Source organism: Equus przewalskii, chromosome 21 (assembly GCF_037783145.1).
Source record: "Equus przewalskii isolate Varuska chromosome 21, EquPr2, whole genome shotgun sequence".
NCBI classification, from domain to species: domain Eukaryota; kingdom Metazoa; phylum Chordata; class Mammalia; order Perissodactyla; family Equidae; genus Equus; species Equus przewalskii.
The window spans coordinates 38587834-38609051 of NC_091851.1; the positions used below are offsets into that span (position 1 = coordinate 38587834).

Sequence of the window (21218 nt, forward strand, 5' to 3'; positions counted from 1 at the left end):
TTTCCACTTATCCTCCTTTATTTTATGGCTTGAGAATTACATACACATGTTTTCACTATAAGAGTAGGTGGGTTATCTTATTTATGAATTTCACTTCAGGGTAGACACAGAGGCACTGGGTCTAACAGGGTTAGAATCACAGGCATCTTCAAGACCGTCCTTTTGCTGTGGGACCAGGGAATCGGGCTGCTGTCAGGACGAACAGGAGGTGGGGTCAGAGCCGGGAAGCTGGGGCAGTGAGGTCCGAGATGAGGCCAGAGGAGGACGTGGGGAAACGAGACACTCCTGCACCACTGGAGGGCATGGGACCCGGGACAGTGGCTGCAGAAAACAGTCTGGCAGCTCCTCAAAGGTCACACCTGGAGCATCCCTGAACCAGCACTTCCCCTCCCAGGCATTTACCCAAGAGAGATGAAAACCCGAGTTCACACAAAAACTTGAACGCAAATGTTCACAGCAACATGGTCCATGAAAGCCCAAAAGGAGAACCAACCAAGATGCCCGTCATGTGCTGAGTGCGTGAACAAACGTGGTCTATCCATACAGAGAATATTATTCAGCCACAAAAAGGAACGAAATATGGATACACAGTACAACATGGATGAACCTTGAAAACGTTATGCTAAGTGAAAGAAGCCAGCCACAAAAGGCCACATATTGCACGATTCCACTTATGTGAAATGTCCAAAATAGGCAAATCCATAGAAACAGAAAGTAATTTGCGGTCGCCAGGGGCCGTGGAGGGGGTGGGGTGGGGCCGTGGAGAGTGACTGCCAAGGGGTATGGGGACTCTTTGCGGGTGATGAAAATACTCCGGAATGAAATAGTGGTGATAGTCGTACAATTCTGTTCATATATTAAAAAACCACTGAATGGTACACTTTAAAAGGGTGAATTTTATGGTATTGGAATTATATCTCAAACAAAACAAAAAGATGAAGCTGCAGAGACAGACGCGGCCACATCATTCAAGGTGTTGTGACTGAGAAGTTTTCATCTTCAACCTCAGACTAAGGGGAGCCACCAAAGGCTTCTGGCATCACAGTGGCAATGCAGGTTTGCATCTGAGAAACATCTCTTGAAGAGGGGACTGGAGACGGGCAAAAATGGACGACTTGGGAGGGTGACGAAGAGCGAGGCCTCTGGAACAACACTTGGCTTCAGGCTTGAGCAAGCTGACGGAAGCGGTGCCGCCCGCGGGAGGGCTGGGAGGCAGCAACACTGAGGGGCCTTGTGAGAAGTGCTGTCGCACAGTACGAGCACGCTGGATGAGACGAGCCTGGAGAAGTTACTTCTGACTGGTGGCATCTGGGAAGCCGTTTTGGGAGAGCCAGCGTTGGAGCAGAATTTGCCAGGTTGGTTTAGGGCGCAGAAGGATTCAAGGGGCACTCTGGGAAGAAGGAATCCCACCAGCAAAGGCAAGGAGGCCGGGAGTGCCCAGGTTTCACAGGGTCCCGTTTAGCAAGAACAGGACGGAAACAAAAATTATGTAATGCTTTAGTCAGAGTTCTCCAGAGAAACAGAAGCAATAAGACATATGGATATTTATATAAGAGGAGATTTATTATAGAATTGACTCACGCAGTAACGGAGACTGAGAAGCCCCGCGATCTGCCCTCTGTAAACTGGATGAACCACGAAAGCCGATGGTATAAATCCTAATCTGAGTCCGAAGGCCTGAGAACCAGGAGCACCGCCGTCCGAGGACAGGAGAAGATGGACGTCCCGGCTCAAGCAGAGGGCAAATTTGACCTTCTTCCGCCTTACTGTTCCTTCCGGGCCCTCAACAGATTGGGTGATGCCCACTTGCGTTGGGGAGGGCCATCTCCTTTACTCAGTCTACCGACTCAAATGCTAATCTCTTCCAGAAACAGCCTCACAGACGCTCCCAGGAATCACATTTTACCAGCTCTCTGGGCATCCCTTAGTCCATCAAACTGATACGTAAAATTAACCATCACAAGTCCACCCCTTGCCCACCCGACACCCACACGCATCTCCTTGAACCACATTTAATCTCCTAATAGAGACGAGGACTAGGTCTTAATTCTGCTGAACATGATACAACTATCCTGCATACGACCGAAAACACACCAACACGCCAGCAGTGTGTCCTCCTGTTTCTCATGACTTCCCTGTGAGCCATCAGCCCCTTTTTCCCAGGAGACAGAAGTTCAAAGAAAAGAGTTCTAAGTGACTTATGACTGAAGTCCCACAGCTACGAAGGGGCTTGGCTGGGGTTTAATCTCAGGTCTGTTTGAAAAAAAGATACACGAGGTGGGTCCAAGCCAACTTGTAGCATGCGGACTTTATTTTACAGTCAATAAAGTCATTCTTTCTCTTCTCTGGAGCCATAAAACTCAGTCTTCTCTGCGTGTCTGTTTTGTATTACACATTCTGATCCCTCGGATCTTTCAATAACAAGTTTCCTTAAGGGAGAAATTGTGCTCGTTGTTTGGAAAATGTAATCACCGTAGTACAGGAGATGACTGAGAAGCCCTGACACCTCTGTGTAGGGGCGTAGGGGGTGTGTGCTTAAGTGCCAGAGGAACCATAACCTGTGAACGCTATATCCATGGGGCGATGACAGCTGCCTGATATTAAATAGGAGACGTGTGTGCTTTCTGCCACTTAAATTCCCCAGCTTTGCTCTGAGCAATAAGTACAAAAAACAAATACATATTTGTTGAATTTTTGCTTCATTCTGTTTGATTCCAGCTGTCGAGATATAATCATTTCTTTTATGTAATGCATTTTTGTAAAAATCTACTGGAATCTATACCTTCTGGTTTTAACAGCCATGGAAAAAGTCTTGAAATATTTTAAAAGGCAAAGAAGTGGGACAGGAGGGAAGGGAAAGGGATAAAAGACACAATTATCAGAACTTAAGAACCAGCACAAACAGACGCGGTGGGAGACAAACGGGGCTTCTGAAAGGGAGGAAAATGAACTGCAACCAACGCCCAGCACATGCCACCCGCTCGCTTTCCACCGGAGTGTCCAGGCGATGCGGGACACCCGAGGGGAGCCTGTCTGAGGGGCAGGAGTGGCCCCAGGGCTTCTGAGGGGCTGCAGCAGGCAAGGAGGGGACAGCCCTCAGAACAGCAGAATCGCCTTCCATAATGAGTCCACACTTTTCCAGAAAGTGCGGCGTTTCCCAACCTGCCTCAGGCCAAAAGCAGCCACAGGTGCTCTTTAAAAAGGCAGGTTTAGGGACCTCACCACAAGCCCTGTGAAATGGGACGTGCAGGAGAGATGGTTAATTGAATGATTATGGGCAACCCACTCAACCCATATGGGCCTCGGTTCCTTCACCTTGAAATGATGATGGGAACAGCACCCAGCCCGGGGTCGTGGGAGGACTTAACCAGGGAATTCAGGCGACAAGCTTAGCGGCATGCTGGCACCTGGTTAATACGCCATACCTGTTACCTGCTTATCTCCCATTTTCTGTCCAGGTGAGGCACACATCTACCCAGTTGCCCTGCTCAACCTCCGTCTCAAGAGAGGGCTGGCAGCAGAGTCTCCACAGAGCAGCCTGCGTCTTGCTCAGACTGAATACATTTCACGTGTCCTGCGTTTCGGCGGCACGGGCTGCGCCATCAGGCTGGGTCGCCCCTCGCCAGGCCGGGCAGAGCTGTGCTACCTTGCGCTCGGCCTCGGAACTACGCAGATGCTGACGGCTCGCCCTCATTTGCTCAAGCACACTGACCCGGGGCCAGAGCTGTTCCAGATCCTGGAAATAAAGCAGCAAAAATAAAGTCCGTGCCTTCGTGGACTCACGTTCTCATCAGAAAAACTAATAATAAACAAAGAAAGCAAATAAGTGTGTCCAGAATCTGACCGTTTCTCGCTGGAAGCAAAGAGCTGGAGGGTGTGAAGGAGGAGCAGAGGGGACCTCAGAGGCCCCGAACGAGGGGAGGGTGGTGGGAGATAAGGTTAGGCAAAGGGGGAAAGAGAGGCTACGGGGTGGGTATTGTGAGCAGCTGGCGTGGACTCAGTGAGATAAGAAGCTTTCAGAGGGCTTCAACTGGAGGAGGGACGTGCCCTCACTTAGCATGGGTCCTGGTGGCTTGGTGTGGAGAATAGATTGTGGAGGGGCAGGGGTAGAAGCAGAGAAACCAGAGAGGAGGCTACTGTATTAGTCCAAGCTAGAGACGATAGTGACTTAGTCCAGGGTAGAGGATATGGAGGTGGTGAGAAGCAGTGGGACTCTGGAAATATTTTGGAGGTTGAGCCAATAGGATTGGATGCGGCCTGTGAGAGAAGAAGAGGAATCAAGGGTAATCAAACGGCAGATATCTGGAAGATACAACCGTGAGGATGGAGTTGCCATCTGCCAAGATGGGAGAAGCTTCTCGACGAGATCAAGAGTTCAGCTGGGACCATGTTAAGGCGAGTAAATACATACATATGGAGCCAGGAGAGAGACTGGGGCAGGAGCTGCCCATGTGGAGGCCGCCAGCACACAGCTGGGGTTTAAAGCCACGACGAGGGATGGGGCCACCTGGGAACAAGTCGTGGAAGACAAGACGTCCAAGGACCAGGCCCTGGGGTCCTCAGTGTGGAGAAACAGGGGCCAGTCGAAACGTCCCCTCTACAGATGTGGAATCTGGGCCTGGCTTAACTCAGTCACCAATCTCTGGACTCCTTTGTCTGCTGAGAGGGGAGGGCAGCAGCAAGAGGGCTGGAGTGAGATTCAAAAGATCCGGCCCCCATCGCTCCCCACGGAACCTCGAGTAAGCACTTCAATTCTCCCAACCTCCTCTGGAAAGTGGGAACGCTACTTCTTTCAGCTACAGCACACGCGACTGTAAGGATGAAATGAGATGATGACGAGAGCGCGCCACAAACGATAAAGAGCAGAAAATCTTGGTCGTCACTGAGGTCTTCCTGGAGGGGCCAAATCCAGAAATCCCCACTTCGTCCTGGGTCCGAGCATGTCATCAACATCCACTCATTCAACAAACCTGCCTTGAGAGTGTCCTATGTGCCAGGAACTGATGACCCAGCAGGAAAAGGAGACACAGCCCCTGACCTCACAGAGCTTCTTTTCCTGTGAAAGGATCATCGTCCTAACAGCCACCTTTTAGCAAGTCCTACTTCTCCTGGAATCCTTGCATTTTGTGTTTTTAAAGTTTGTTTGCTTTGGGGCCAGCCTAGTCATGTAGTGGTTAAGCTTGCACGCTGCACTTCAGCGGCCCAGGGTTTGAGGGTCCAGATCCTGGGTGCAGACCTACTCGCCGCTCATCAAGCTATGCTGTGGCAGCATCCCAAATACAAAATAGAGGAGGGTTGGCACAGATTTAGCTCAGAAACAATCTTCCTCAAAAAAAAAAGAGAAAGATTGGCAACAGACGTCAGCTCAGGGCCAGTCTTCCTCACCAAAAAAAACCACAATTTATTTGCTCAATTTTTGTGTTTGTTTCTAAGAAGTGAGAAGAGATCACTTCAGGTTTATATTTGTGATCATTGCTCCACTAACAGAGTACAGAATGTATAGAATCGTTGCTATATTTTTCTTCTTACTGTTGATTTTTCAGTATCTCGGGCTCCTCATTAACTTGTTGGATTACAATGGCAGTTTCTGCTGGTAGAAATGAAGGTCCAAGAATGAAAGCAATTTAATCCTGTATGACCGCACAGCGCTCGAGGAGGGTCACTGAAACCCAGCAGGCAGCTGAGCCATGCGTGTACTCACTTTTTCCACACTCACTGGGCAAGCAGAAACTACTACACTGCCAGGTTTTTCAACAAAACTTTACAAATAATTACCCTATGGGGCCGCCCGGTGGCCGCGTGGTTGAGTTCGCGCGCTCCGCTTTGGTGGCCTAGGGTTTGCTGGTTCGGATCCTGGGCGGGGACATGGCACCTCTCATCAAGCCATGCTGTGGCAGCATCTCTCACTGAAGAACTAGAATGGCTTACAAGTAGGATACACAGCTATGTGCTGGGGCTTTGGGGAGAGGAAAAAGAAAAAAAGAGGAAGATTGATGACAGATGTTAGCTCAAGGCCAATCTTGAAAAAAATTATTCTTCTTCTTAAAATAGAAATTGAGATAGAAGCCACTGGCGTTCTGGAGATTTCATGGGACCTCTTAACACATCCCTAGGGGGTATTAGGGCCACTGTTTGGGAAGCACAGTTAAGACACACAGGGTTTCAAATCCTAGCATCACCACTTCCTGGCTGGGTGACCTTGCGGAAGTCACTGTTCTCCGGTGGCTTTCAGTCTCCTCACCATAAATAGCGGACAACAATAGTTCCTATCTCCCGAGAATTAAATGACATCGTGCCTATAAAGGCCTTAGCTTTACATAGTCGACTCTCCATAAATGGCAGCCGTTATTGTAGGAACCTAAGGCAGAGGGTTGGGGCCAGGCCCTGGAGAGCCCTGAGTGTGGTGCTAAGGGGGGAGGGGCGGGGAGGGGTGGTCACCCAGCCAGGCGGCTCCAGAGAGGCCAGCAGAGCGCCCGGCTGCCGCTCAGATGCCGCCTTCCCAGACCCCTGTGGATGTGGCGTTTCGTTCTGCTGGAGGCAAGGAAGGTGTGCGCTGGGGGTGCCGCTGCACGGCGACAGGGAGGAACCGAGGTGATAGAGGTTTTGAATCTGGCAGCTACACGGATCTAGGGAGTGACGGGGAGAGAGGGTCCAAAACAAAGTCACGGTCCTGGATGGCCAGAGAGAGAGCGACGCCATTAACAGAGATGGATTACACTCAAGATAGAGACGTGAAGACAGATGACGACGTTGAGGAGACAAGGAGTCCAGAGAGGGATCAGAGGGAAGGGAGCGGCCGTGGAATCTGGGATGTGGCCGCTTCTCGTCCTCAAATAACCTCTTTGGAGCAACTCACCAGTGATAAGTAAAAACGACTCTCACCACAGTTAACTCTAAACTCGGGGAGTAAATTAGCCCCGTTAGAGCTTCTTACGAAGGCTCCTCTCTGTCTGTCGGAGAATCCCACTTCCAGCTCAGACAGTGCCCTCTGTTGGAGACCTCAACCGCCAGCCCTGGTCCTTTTAAAGACCACAGAGAAGAAGGCCTTTCCGGAGCCACCCACGCCCTTTACACACAGTCATCACGTCCTTCTCACGATCACTCTGTGAGAAGGTGAGGATTTCCAAGACAGGGAAACTGAGGCACCAAGAAGCTGGGCACCAAACCCCAGATCACAAAATCGGAGCAGAGCCAAGCTTGGAGGCCAAGCCCGTCGTGCTCCGCTCCCTACACTCAGCTCTCCCTGCACCTGACAAGGTGATGTAGTCAAAGCAGAATCAGATGGTTCTCAAAAGGGCTGCGAAGGCACCCAAGTCACAGCCCCTTTCCTTAGGGACTTAAGACGCAATCTTAAGGACGGAGGGTCACAGCCTTCACACCTGGTTCTGCACAGGGCACCCTACCAGTCAAGGTAAATGGCCATGGGCTGAAGGAGGCCGATGAAACACTGGGACCTCACTGGACAGAGTCAGGAGGCTGTGTTCTTGCTCTGTCTTGAACTCACCCGTGACCTCCATCGAGTCCTTCCCCCTTTTAGCCTCTTGATTGGCAAAAGGAGGAGCGAGTTTGACAGAAAACTTTCCAACTTTTTTTTCTTTTTTTAAGATTGGCACCTGCGCTAACATCTGTTGCCAATCTTTCTTCTTCTTCTTCTTCTTCTTCTTCTTCTTTTCCCCAAAGCCCCCTGGTACATAGTTGTAGATTCTAGTTGTGAGTGCCTCTGGTTGTGCTATGTGGGACACCACCTCAACATGACCTGATGAGCAGTGCCATGTCCACACCCAGGATCCGAACCGGCGAAACCCAGGGCCACCAACCACTTGGCCACGGGGCTGCCCTCTCCAACTTTAAAATCTGATGATCACTGGTACTCTTTCAGGAGACCAATCTGGGCAGTACCTACAGAGTTTCAAACGTGCACACCCACTGACTTCTTGGACGGTGTCCTAGAAGAATACACACGTCAGTTTACAGGACGGACATACAGGATGTTCAGGGCAACACTGTGAGTAATAATGACCTCAACATCCACCATCACAAGACTGCCTAAAGAAATGACGGCATACCTATGTCTTGGAAAGCAATGCAGCTGGAAAAAAGAATGAGGAAGGTATGTAAGCAGCAAAGTGGAAGTATCACCATGATACATTGTTGAGTGAAACGAGCAAGGCTTATAAAAAAAATTGTGTTGTATGAGCCCATTGCTATATTTGTATGTGTGTAATAAAAGACCTGGAAGGGGGGGAAACGGGAGATTTATGTTTCCCCTACAAAATGCTTTACTTTTATAACAAGAATTATTTTAAAATATTTTAATCTGTGGAGTGCTACATAGGTAAGTCTATAGGGATCACATGTAAGCACTTTGGGTTCCTGACCTACCAAAAGAACGTGAAGAGAGTTTTGTACACTATTCCCCAGATTCGGGTGTGGCTAACGTTTTATGCATCAGCTACACCCAACAACCTGATGGTGTGGACTATTTGACAGGGGGAAACTGAGGCCCGGACTCTGATTTTCAAGGCCATTTCTACTATCCGTAAGATTGAACCCTTTGGGTTCCTGCAAAACTATTTATGTCCCTCTCTTTTGCGATTCCTTACCTGTGAGGACATTTATCACTCTGTACTATAATTGTGCACTCAAGCAGAAGCACAATGCTCCTTAAAAGGGGTCTGCTGAATCTTACACCAAAAAAATGGGGCTTGCGTTTGGTACATCTTTGGGATTTTTAAATTTCATTTTTTCTGGTAGTTCAATTTATTTTATTTTACAAAAGTATCCATCTGCAATACCATTCACAATCGCAACAAAAAGAATAAAATACCTTGGGGTGAACTTAACTAAGGAAGTGAAAGACCTATACAACAAAAACTACAAGACTTTCCTGAAAGAAATTGATGACGACATAAAGAGATGGACAGACATTCCATGCACATGGATTGGAAGAATAATCATAGTTAAAATGTCCATACTACCTAAAGCAATCTACAGATTCAATGCAATCCCAGTCAGAATCCCAATGACATTCTTCACAGAAACAGAACAAAGAATCCTAAAATTCGTATGGGGCAACAAAATACCCTGAATTGCTAAAGCAATCCTGAGAAAAAAGGACACAGTTGGAGGCATCACAATCCCTGACTTCAAAACATACTACAAAATTACAGTAATGAAAACAGCATGGTACTGGTACAGAAACACGTGCACAGATCAATGGAACAGAATTGAAAGCCCAGAAATAAAACCACACATCTATGGACAGCTAATCTTTGACAAAGGAGCTGAGAGCATACAATGGAGAAAAGAAAGTCTCTTCAACAAATGGTGCTGGGAAAACTGGACAACCACATGCAAAAGAATGAAAATTGACCATTCTTTCTCACCATTCACCAAAATAAACTCAAAATGGATCAAAGACCTAAAGGTGAGACCTGAAACCATAAGGCTTCTAGAAGAAAATATAGGCAGTACACTCTTTGACATCAGTATTAAAAGGATCTTTTCAGACACCATGTCTTCTCAGAGAAGGGAAACAATAGAAAGAATAAACAAATGAGACCTCCTCAGATTAAAGAGCTTCTTCAAGGCAAGGGAAAACAGGATTGAAACAAAAAAATAACCCACTAATTGGGAAAAAATATTTGCAAGTCATGTAGCCAGCAAAGGTTAATCTCCATAATATACAAAGAACTCACACAACTCAACAACAAAAAATCAAATAACCCGATCAAAAAATAGGCAGGAGACATATACAACAGAATACTATTCGGCCATAAAAAAGGATAAAATCGTCCCAATCACCACAACATGGATGGACTTTGAAGGTATTATGTTAAGTGAAATAAGCCAAATAGAGAAAGACGAACTCTGTATGACTCCACTCCTATGTGGAAGTTAAACATGTGGACAAAGAGAACAGATTAGTGGCTACCAGGGGAAAGGGGGGGGGGGTGGGGGGAGGGCACAAAGGGTGAAGTGGTGCACCTACAGTATGACTGACAAACAATAATGTACAACTGAAATTTCACAAGGTTGTAAACTATCATAATCTCAATAAAAATTTAAAAAAACAAAGTATCCATCTGCAATGACTAGAACATTTTTTAAAAACTGGTCCTTCAGGGCTGTCTATCGGGGAAGCACTGGGCTGTGGGCTGAAGACAGTTCTGGGAGCCACGGCCGGCCCTCCACGTTTGGTGTATGAACAAGTAAACCATGGAATGGACAACTGGACGAACGAGCGAGAATAAGCTGCACGAAGAGAAATGCCCAGCATCTAGGTTCTCATCTAGGGCCACGCCAAGGGTGAGAGGTCAGGACTTCAAGTTCATGGCCAGACTCGGTACGAGCTTCCCTAATGGCTCACTCTCCTGATTTTAAAGATGGAGCTGAGAGATTTTTTGCCCCCAAGTCGTGGAACTGACCAACGGAGAAAAAGTGCTGGCGAGGGCCACCCCAATAAAACGCAGCATTTACTGCTCACGATGCAAACGTCAGACGAGGTTAGTAACTAGTTAGCAAAGATAAACATTCTCTGTACCATCTCGAACGAGTAACAGGAAACACAGCCCACACGCACAGAGACCCTATTTTAAGGACGCTGTTTAAGCGGAGGTTTTTGGACACATTTACCTCAGGCTGACGACACCAAGGAGAGCGCAGGGGTCAGCCTGGCCACAGGGTCAAGCCTGCTTGACGCTCTTCAGCTGTGTGGGAAACACCTTCACCTCTGAACACAGGCAAAACCTCTCTGATCCAGAAGGCTGCCGGGCACACCCTGCTCCATTCTGAAATTTCCCACTGGCACTTGCCAGAAACAAGCAGGTTTTCTTTAGACTGAAAGAGACCTGGAAGGAGAAAAATGACATTCCTTTTTTTTTAAAATTTCCCTGTCAAGTTGCGCGGTAGAGTCAGAACAGACCCGGGTCCTCTCTGTGGAAACCTTCAAGGCAAACCTCTTCACCTTGGTCTCCACGTCTGCAGACGGAATCACGACAACAGCCCCCAAGCTCACGTGAGGATGAAATATCAGAACGTGTGTAGGACACTTAGCTCAGGCTGACACGGTGTGAGTGTTCAGCAAACACCAGCTCGGGCTCTTTCTAATCACAGACCAGACCGAAGTGTAAACCCAGGGGGATCCTGAGCAATGACAGGTACCATTTGTTCAGCCCTTGCCATGTGCCGGAAAGTGTGAGGTGACATATTTAGAATCTGGTGGAACTCTTACCACAACCCTCAGAGGTAGCCCTCAGGATCCCACTTTAGAGACGAGACTCAGAGGGATGAGGTCCCTGTCCCAGTGCAGCCAGCTCAGAGCCAGCCAGGAGCTGGACCGGCCCCCCAGCTGCACGCCCACCACCCAGCTCACGCTCCTGGCGTCCTTGTTCTTGCTTTCTCCTCTCTCTCCCAAGAGCACAGGCTGTGGGCATCGACTCTGGCTGGCTCTGTTGTTGTTCTCAAGCCTCTTTCATCATTGGTATAATTTTACATAAACTTGGCATTCCTCTAAATTTTTAAAAAAATATGTCCAGTTCTTAAATGTCCCCTGAGGGAGAACGAGGTTTCTGTAAATGATTGAGTTCTCTTCTCCGAATGTTGAACTTAATAAGGCTAAGTTACTGATCCCCCTTAACGAGTTGGCTTGTTTGCTGGCTTATTTTCATTTTGGAAACTCCTCTCCATAGCGAACCACTCTCCCTCCCCCTGAAAAAATCCCAGGAGGAACTCTGATCAGATGCCCCGGGCTGTGGGGCACATCCCCTGGAGGGTGTCAGGTTTCCAGAAGGCTCCCAGAAGACAGCATGACTTCAACCTGACTCTTAAGCGACTTTTCAACTGAAGGACTGTCTCCGGGCATGGGGAAAGGACGCAGGCCTGCTGTCTGCTTCCTAACAAAATGATGTATTTCATGATGGAAGAGAGACTTTAAAGCAGTAGTTGAAATTCTCTTGACCCTAGGAAAGGCTGGGGGCTCTGGAATCCAATGACTTGGGCCTGAGTACCAGCTCTGCCGCTTTTCTGCCTGACCCTGGGCAAGTTACTGAACTTCTCTGTGCCTCAGTTTCCTCGTCTGTAAAATAAGGGTAATAACAGGACCTAAATCCATATGTTTTTGTGAAGATGAAATAGAGTTTTCGAGGGGCTGAGAGGTTTTCCGGGACTCTCAGGGCTAAAACTGGGAAAGTCCCTGGCAAATTGGGAGGAGTTGACCGCCCTAAGATGAAATGAGAGTAGACATGGGGGCCGGCCCCACGGCCGAGTGGTTGGTCCCGCTCTCCGCTTCGGTGGGCCAGGGTTTCACCAGTTTGAATCCTGGGCACGGACATGGCACCGCTCATCAGGCCGTGTTGAGGCGGCATCCCACATGCCACAGCTAGAAGGACCTACAACTAAAAATATACAACTATCTACTGGGGGGAATGGGGAGAAAAAGAAAAAAAAAAAAGATTGGCAAGTTGTTAGCTCAGGTGCCAAAAAAAAAAAAAATGAGAGTAGACATGTCAAGGCTTTAGGACGAGCACCCACACGCTTAGTGCCCCATGGTTATTATTCGTGGCTGCCTGCAGCAACCGTCTATTCCTGCCATTTGCTGCCACGGTCTTCACTTCCTCACTATCCACTCTACCGGGGCCTTCAATGTGCTTTTACTCCTACTGTGCCACTGACATTACACCCCCAAAGTCCCCAGTAAATGTTTCTGGCCATTCACGGGACAAGCATGGAGAGAATTTATTATATGCCAGGCCAGCAGCTTTTCAACAAATTCTTCCGTCTTTTCCCTCTCTTCATCAACTTTCAGGTGACTTCTAACTTAAAGGTTAAAATGAGGAAAACACCATGTGTGGACAGACAGGGATGGGATCAATGAGCCTGAAGGCCAGGGAGCGCCACAGCTCGCCGGCCGCCAGCGGAAGCTGGGAGAAAAGCGTGAGCGGACTCTCTCAGAGCCTCCGGAAGGTCCCACACCTGGATTTGGGACTTCTGGCCTCCAGCACTGTGAGAGATCAAATTTCTCTTGTTTCAAGCCACCCGGTTTGTCGCACTTTGTGACGAGAGCACTAGAAAACTAATACAGTCCTCTTACATGACCGAAGTCAGACCTTCAGCCTTGAGTTACGACAAACCCGAGGGCCTCTTCACTGGTCTCGCCACCTGCAAGCCCTCTCTCCTCGAGTCTACCTGAAACACCGGTTCCTGACTCCCAGGTCAGAGACCTGCAGTGACACCCAAGCACCTCCACCAGCATTTCCTGAACTCACTTGAAGGCAAGAATCCCACAGATGAGAGTTAACATTACAGGTTCCCAGGGGCTGGCCCGTTGGCGCAGTGGTTAAATTCACGTGCCCCGCCTCAGCCGCCCGGGGGTTTGCCGGTTAGTATCCTGGGCCTGGGCCTATGCATCACTTATCAAGCCGTGCTGTGGTGGCGTCCCACATACAAAGTAGAGGAAGATGGGCACGGATGTGAGCTCAGGGCTGATCTTCCTAAAAATAAATAAATAAATAAAAATTTTTTTAAAAAAAGAAAATTACAGGTTCCCAGGGGCTGGCCCTGTGGCACAGTGGTTAAGTCCAGCACGCTCTGATTCAGCAGCCCCGGGTTCCCGGGTTCAGTTCCCTGGGTGCAGACCTACCCTGCATGTCAGCCACGCTGAGGCGGTGACCCATATATAAAGTGGAAGAAGATTGGCACAGGTGTTAGCTCAGGGCTAATCTTCCTCAAGCAAAAAAAGAGGAAGATTGGCAACAGGTGTTAGCTCAGGGCTAATCTTCTTCAGCAAAATAAATAAATAAATAAAATTTTTAAAAAATTACAGGTTCCCTGGGCCCCATTCCAGATCTCCAGAAATGGGATGACAGAAGGGGGCCTTGGAATCTGCATTTTTATTTATTTATTTATTTATTTTTGAGGAAGATTAGCGCTGAGCTAACATCTGCTGCCAATCCTCCTCTTTTTGCTGAGGAAGACTGGCCCTGAGCTAACATCCGTGCCCATCTTCCTCTACTTTATACGTGGGACGCCTACCACAGCATGGCTTGCCAAGTGGTGCCATGTCTGCACCTGGGATCTGAACCAGTGAACCCCGGGCCGCCGAAGCGGAACGTGTGCACTTAACCGCTGTGCCACCAGGCCAGCCTCTGAATTTTTAGTAAACACCCAAGTTGATTCTTATCCTCAGGCACGTTTGGGACCCTCTGGCTTACAGGACAAAATCTAAAGATCTTGGTTCAATGCTCTCTACAAAATGGCGCCAACCCGCCTATCCGAATGTCTTCTCCCGAGGTTTCCCCGGGTCTTGGAAGTCAGCCCAGTGTGCTGCCTGCCTCCCCCTCCTCCCGTGGCTCATCCTCTCCTCAGGGGTGACTGAGTACTCGGAGAACCACCTGGCTCCCCCCATCCTCCTCCCTAGGACACCTTTTCATTTCCTGCCTCTTCTAGAGCTAGCGTCAGGTACCTCAGACCTTGGTTATTTCTAATTTTTCAGAGTTGGGTTTTCAGTGAACTCGGAACAAAACCCAAACCCCTCATCCTGACCTACAAGGCCCTGTGTGGCCCGGCCCTGCCCACCGGCCGCCCCAGGCCCAACTGGGGCCTTCCTCTCCTCTGCTCCTGCAGCTCCAGGCAGGCGCTTCCTCTGACTTCCTCACACGCTGAGTTTTTCTGGGCCTGGATCCTGGGCACGTGCTCTTCTCTCTCCCCACCGCCAACGCCTTAGAACACTTAAATATCACCTCCTCGGATCTTTTCCCACAACCTGTCCTGAGCAGAACACACACACTCACACTCACTCACACTCTCTCTCCATTTATCTTCAGTCACTACGCTCTGTTTGAGCAGTTCTAACATTTAAAAATCAGGAAATTTTAGGGGCTGGCCCCGTGGCCGAGTGGTTAAGTTCGCGCGCTCCCCTGCAGGCAGCCCCGTGTTTCGTTGGTTTGAATCCTGGGCGTGGATATGGCACTGCTCATCAAACCACACTGAGGCGGCGTCCCACATGCCACAACTGGAAGGAGCCACAACAAAGAATATACAACTATGTACTGGGGGCTTTGGGGAGAAAAAGGAAAAAAATAAAATCTTTAAAAAAAAATCAGGAAATTTTACATAAAAATGTCCAGCCTCTCTCAAAGAATCAGAAGATGGGCCACTCTGAAGAGCACACTCCCACACAGGCCGTGGGTCCCGGCCTGGGCAGGAGTCTCCGCCCAGGATCCTCAGCCTTTCCCTCACCTGCCTGGGCACAGGGCACAGAGCACTTGCATTTGTGACACTCCCCCCCTAACCCCCCGCCCCCTGAAACTGGGTTCCCTCGCTTCTTATCTGTCTCCCTTGTGCAAAGACATGGTTTCACTCCCCAGTGCAGCCCAGCATCCAGCCTGTGCCTGGCACACAGCTGGACCTCAGTGACTATGTGCTGAATCCACGAAGAAACGAATGAAGGGATGTCCTGCCTCCTTCTAAGTCCCATGAACCATACTCTGCCCTGCAAGACATTAATTTGCTGCCCACAGTGCCTACCTCCTGGGTAGATCTTATTAAAACACATCTGAGCCTTTCATTGCCGTTTTAGACATTTCAGGGCTCTGCCAGCACCGACTGGAGAAAGCATAACCTCCCACGGTGGCCTTTGGGGCCCTTCCCATCTGGGTCCCACCCCCTTCTCCAGCCCCTACCTCCAGAGAGGGCCGGCGCCCGGCGCACACCCACACCCCCTCCACGGCTCAGGGAACACGCTGTGCTCCCTCCCCGGCCCACACCTCCCGGAATGCCTCCTCCCCCGGCCCCAGGCCTCGAGCAAACTCCTACTCATTCTTCTGCCTGAGCCCTAACCAACGTCACCTCACCCGTGAAGCACTCCAGAACCCCCTGCCCCCGGGCTGACTCAGTCATTCTCCCGTTTCTGCTCCCACCCCCTCCTTCAGACCCTGGCCTTGGCACTGCGTAATGGCTCAAAATAGCAGCTGATGTCTCCTGAGTACTCGCCGTGTACCAGGCACCGAGCGAGCCCCAGCACTCTCAGACCCCACACCCAGGCCCAGCCCGGCCTGGAAGGGTCCCCCCACCCCCGGGCCCCCAACTGCGAAACGCCGATCATCGCCTTCTTGCCTCCTGAGAGGCCAGCCCTGACTCCCTGTTGTCCATTTTCTTTGTTCTTCCACACCTCAGCCCCGCCCGAGGCCTCCCCATCCCGTCCTGGCTTTATTTTCCTCCAGGGCTCTTATCACTAACACATTGTATACTTTAATTACTTTGTGTCTTGCTCTCTCCCCCTGGAATGCCAGCTCCCGGAGGACAGGGACTGTGTCGTCCTCTTTACTACCGTACCCACCATCTAGATTATTGCCTGGCACAGAATAGACACTCAATATACTTATTAATTCAAAGAAGGTAAATAGTATTACTTTTATAAGTATAATAGTATTATTTTCAGTGTTCTCCTGAAAAAAGTGGTCTTTAGAGAGATTAAGACACGTGCCCAGGGACTGGCCTGGTGGTGTGGTGGTTAAGTTCAAACTTTCTGGTTAGGTGGCCCCAGGTTCACCAGTTCGGATTCTGGCACCCACCTACACACCACTCCTCAAGCCACACTGTGGTGGCATCCCACATACAAAATAGAGGAAGACTGGCACAGGGCCAATCTTCCTCACCCCCCCCCCCCAAAAAAAAGACACATGCCCAGAGTTCCACAGCTGGTTGGTGGTAGAGCCAGATGTTAACTGCGACAAGCCCCCCACCACCCTTAACCACTGTGCCTATCACTTCCAGAAGACACCTCTCGTCGGCCTGACTTCTCAGCTGGACCCGAGTTCCTCGGAGGCAAGAACTCCATCCTATTCATGTTTGTGTTTCCTTGCCTGATGATCTTTGGTGGGTGCTGAGGGGTGTCTGCTGAACTGACCTGTGTGGGAACTGGGAAGTGCTGGATCATAAGAATCGTATTTTCATTCTTTTATTTTTTACTATCTTTTATCTCCAAGCCAAAGACAGTGTTATATACACAGTTGAGACCCAATAAATACTTATTATGTTACTGAATTCTATTATGGAAGGCGGTAATAAAAATAATTATAGCAATAATGCCAATAACAGGCAACATTTACGGAGTCTTACTCTGCGCTGGGTCCTATCTTAAGTGCTTCGTACAGGAATGAAGACAACAACTAATTCTCTTATCCCCTTTTTCCAGATGAGGCAATGGAGGCTCAGAAAAGTTAAGAACTTGCCCAAGGTCACACAGCTAGGAAATGGCAGAGGCAGAATGTGAATGCAGGCGTGGGGAAGTCATGTTCTTAATGAGTACTGCAGGCTGCATCTCAGCCTCTGTAATTATGAGATGCCCACTAAAAGGTCGCCCTATGTGAAAACAAGAATGGTTTATTACACATTTCTGTTTTCTTTCAAAGGGTTTCTTGAAATTCTACCTAGGCTTTGATAGGCAGTGTTATTTGCTAAATAATAACGACTAATATTCGCACCGCAATTGATGGTTTGCAGAGAAGTGCCATGTATTGTTTCTCATCTGTTCCTGCAACAATGACGTGAGGTAGGTGCTGCCAGTCCCCTTTTATAGAGGAGGAATCTGAGGCTCTGAGTGCTTAAAGGAAGAGGGTCAGGGAACCCAGCCAGCAAGGAGCAGAGTAAGGGTTCAAATTAATATCTATCACTTAAAAAAAATTAAGATCTGAGTGCCTCCAAATATAAAGGTCTTTCATGCTACTTAAGAGTAAATAAGATAATCCATGGGGAGGCACTGAGCACAGTTCCCGGCACCAGGTGGGACCCTCAGAAATGTTCGTTATCATCATCTTCATCAGCACCTTCTAGGGACCGGAAGACTTTAGCTGGTGGCTGCAGCCCGTCTACGGACACTGGTGGAAAGATTACCCTGCTCCTGCCAGTTCACCCCTGGTAATGTTGAAATAATTACCCATCTCCAGCATCCCCTGGTAATGTTGAAATAATTACCCATCTCCAGCATCCCTGGGGTACCACAGAATGTGAATCGCTGGAAGGGATTGTGGAGATGATCTCATCAGGCGCCTGCATTTACAGATGGAGACACTGAGTCCCAGAGAGGGGAAAGGTCGGCAAGCAAACGGCTCAAGGGCAGGGCTCAGGCACAGTGCCTGGCACATACTGCCCCCCAGGAAGATGGGTTTTTACCTAAAAAGGTATCCACCTTCTTAAGGCTCCAGGAGATAATTCATTAGCACTCCCACCCCACCCCCACACAAAGCACTAAAGTGTTATAAACTATTAACCAGAAAATAGATCATATGACTTAATTCCACCCCTGCAAAAGGGCTGAAAATGCTTTGGTGAGTAGTCTGAGATTCATAAATATACACTTCAGCCCTTTCTCAGAGAATTATTAACCAGCTCCATCAAAAATGGGACCTGGGCAATCAAGGAGAAAAAGAGCTGGCAAGAGAAACTTCTTGAAAAAAATCTCTCCACCAATATATATGATTTCTTGCCACCTCTTTCTTTTTTTTCCCTATGAGGTGGAGAAGGAAGGAAAGAAAAAAGTATCATGTGTGAGACAGAATCAATAACAAATAATCGTGGAAAATTACAAACCCTTTCCGCCTCAAAAGGCAGACTCCAAAAACACAACAGTTGTGTTACATTGTAAAAGAAGATAAAGACAGAAAGCATTGAAAAGGAGGATAGAGCAGAAATGTAACTCTCACTAGCTTCTTTCCGAAGGTAGAGATGGGCTGGAAAGATCTGACAGTGTGTGGGTGTAATAAGGAGACCATTCCTAACGAATCATTTTCTGAGCCTCTAATTTATGGCGTCCACGGCATACACCCACCTCGCTTATCTCCCTAACTCACTGAGTATGAATTCTCCCAGGCACGGGACTAGCTTTTCATTCCACACGTAGATCTTGATCAGCTTTAGCTTGAGGATTTGGGGGTGGGGAGGCATGATGGAGAGAAATGAGATTAGGGTTCAGTCTTCAAACTGAAGAAACAGGAATATAAACTCTTCTCTGTGCTGTTTCTCTGGGCTTCATGCTTCTCCAGAAAGGCTGAAATTCAGGCGCTGCGAACAAGCTTGTGGCCGGCACAGCCCTCGGAGTGAGAGGGTGCCCCTCCTCCACAATGCTTTTATCAAATTCTAACTATTTTCCACATTCCTGCCTTACACAACCCAGGCGCACTTGTGACGCAGGCCTCAGAGCAAATTCCACTTAGGAGATCCAGGAAGCTCTGGCCTGGCCCTCCCTTCTAGAAAGGAAAGTCCAAGTAAAGAGAGATGCCACACCCGGGGGAGGGGAGAGAGGACGTGACAACAGCTCCTGGAATGCAGGGCCCACACAGGTGCGTTGGCACCCACGAACTTCCTTTTCGAAAGGGTCTGATAAATCAGGATGGATAACAGCAATAAAGCTCAACCCAACAGTTGCTCACACAGAACTGGGACCCCGGCTCCCACGGCATGGCCCTGGCAATCGGAGAGAGGAGGGTGACAGCTGAGGGGACAGACCCCTAAAAGTGGTGACATGTTTTCTAGTCAGCAGTTCTCAAAGTGGGGTCCCTGGGAGTCCCTGAGACCTTTTTCGAGAATTCTCAGCCAAAACTATTTTCACAATACTAAGATGTCACTTGCTCTCCTGACCCTCCTTGTCTCCCAGGTGTATGATGGGGTTTTCCAGAAGGGACATATGTGATGACATCATCACCCTGATGACTACCTGGAATGTGTGCTTGTATATTCTTGTGTCTTGGAAAATTCTCAGTTTTAATGCTAATACCATGCAGAGTGAAAGACGTAACACATAAACAAAACACTTGGGCGCCCTCCATAATTCTTAAGAGCATCAAGGGACCAGACTGTCACGGAGCCCCATCACAGCGCCACACTTCATTTCCAGCTCAGCTTGAGTCACTGAGCAGGTGCTTCTGACCAGGCGGTGGAGAAGGCAGCCTTATTATCATTTAGCTTGGAAGGGTATGTTTTCCATCCGTACTTCCAACCAAAATGACCAGAAAAACCTTAAATTCTCCCACAAACCTTTGGTGAACTGAACCCCTCAGGGGGAAAGATGGGTTTCTCACCTTTGAACTCCGGTGGGGCAAAGTTAACCTGAAGAAACCACACTCCCTCAGCTCCAGCAGCCGGCAAAGACCATCTGAGTCCCCGCCCGGAGTCAGGCACCATGCGACCTGCTCGCAGTGAGCAAAGCAGACGTGGTCCCTGCCTTCTCAGAGCTTTCATTCCAGGACAGAGGTGGGTGACTCCCAAAAACATGGGAAAACTGAAGCATGTCATAAGTACTGGGAAGGAGGATGCAAGGTGTCAGAAGGGATTTGAGGCAGGCAGGAGATGAGGGGAGGAAGGAATGAAGTACCCGACTTAGTCTGTTTTTATCAGGGACACGGCTCCGTCCCTCCACTCAGGGAAACGAACACAAGGCTGAGGCTGTCATTGGTGAAAACAGCAAACAGCCAAGAAACAGCTGGAAGAAGGGAAGAAGACGGCTTCAGAAGTTAAAAATAAATAAAAAAGAAAATCAAGCAAGCCCTGGAGGGCTGGTTTAGGAGAAGTCCCCAGGGAAGCCGGAGCTGCGAGGAGCATCCCGGGCCTCAGCCCTCTTTCCCTCCCTCCCGGCGCCCACTCGACCCCTCCGGACCTGACGGACAAAACCGAGCGAGGAGAGGCCTGACGTTCTCCCCAGTAAACTGCTGCAGAAGCGAGAAAACTTGAATTTTGCAAGCAGAGTTGCAGCCGGACTTCTAAACGACGCGAGTGGGTGAGGGGGAGCGAAGCTGCAAGCTGCAGCATCCCCAAGTGGAAGCGGGGACCGGGCGGCCCAACCCAGCAGCCCCGCCGCGTCCCCGGAACCCGCTGAGCAGCGCTCTCCATCCCCCAGCGGGGCGCGCGCTCCGGTCGGGCCCCGGGCCACCAGGCGCGCGCCCGCGCGTGCGCAAAAGGCCCACCCGCCCCGCTCGTCTCCAGGTGCGCTCGCGCTTCCGGCCGGCCTAACCGGGGCGGAAACTCCAAAGCCCGCGCATGCGCCCTCCTGCTCTCCTGCTGGGTCCGGAGAGGCCCACGGCTTCAGGTGATCCCGCCCCTCCCTCGCAGGGCGGGACCAATCGCGCGGCGGTGGGCGGGATTTTCGAGAAGGTGGCCCGCCCACGCGCCGCGCGAGGCGTGTACCGATTGGTTGGCGCCGTGGGCGCAGGTGCGCGCTTCCTATT

General features: G+C 49.5%; 1 long non-coding RNA gene across 2 annotated transcripts; it reads right to left on the minus strand.

Moving 5' to 3' along the window:
• On the minus strand, positions 1-20942 carry LOC139078276 (uncharacterized). Of its 2 annotated transcripts, XR_011531178.1 has the most exons (4): positions 20076-20916; positions 10636-10850; positions 5776-5956; positions 1-3736 (listed from the first exon to the last, which is right to left on the minus strand). It is a non-coding gene; the product is annotated as an uncharacterized lncRNA (long non-coding RNA). The 2 variants fall into 2 exon arrangements; XR_011531177.1 differs by lacking the exon at positions 5776-5956 and having other exon boundaries at positions 20076-20942.
• Positions 20943-21218: the final 276 nt, after the last annotated feature.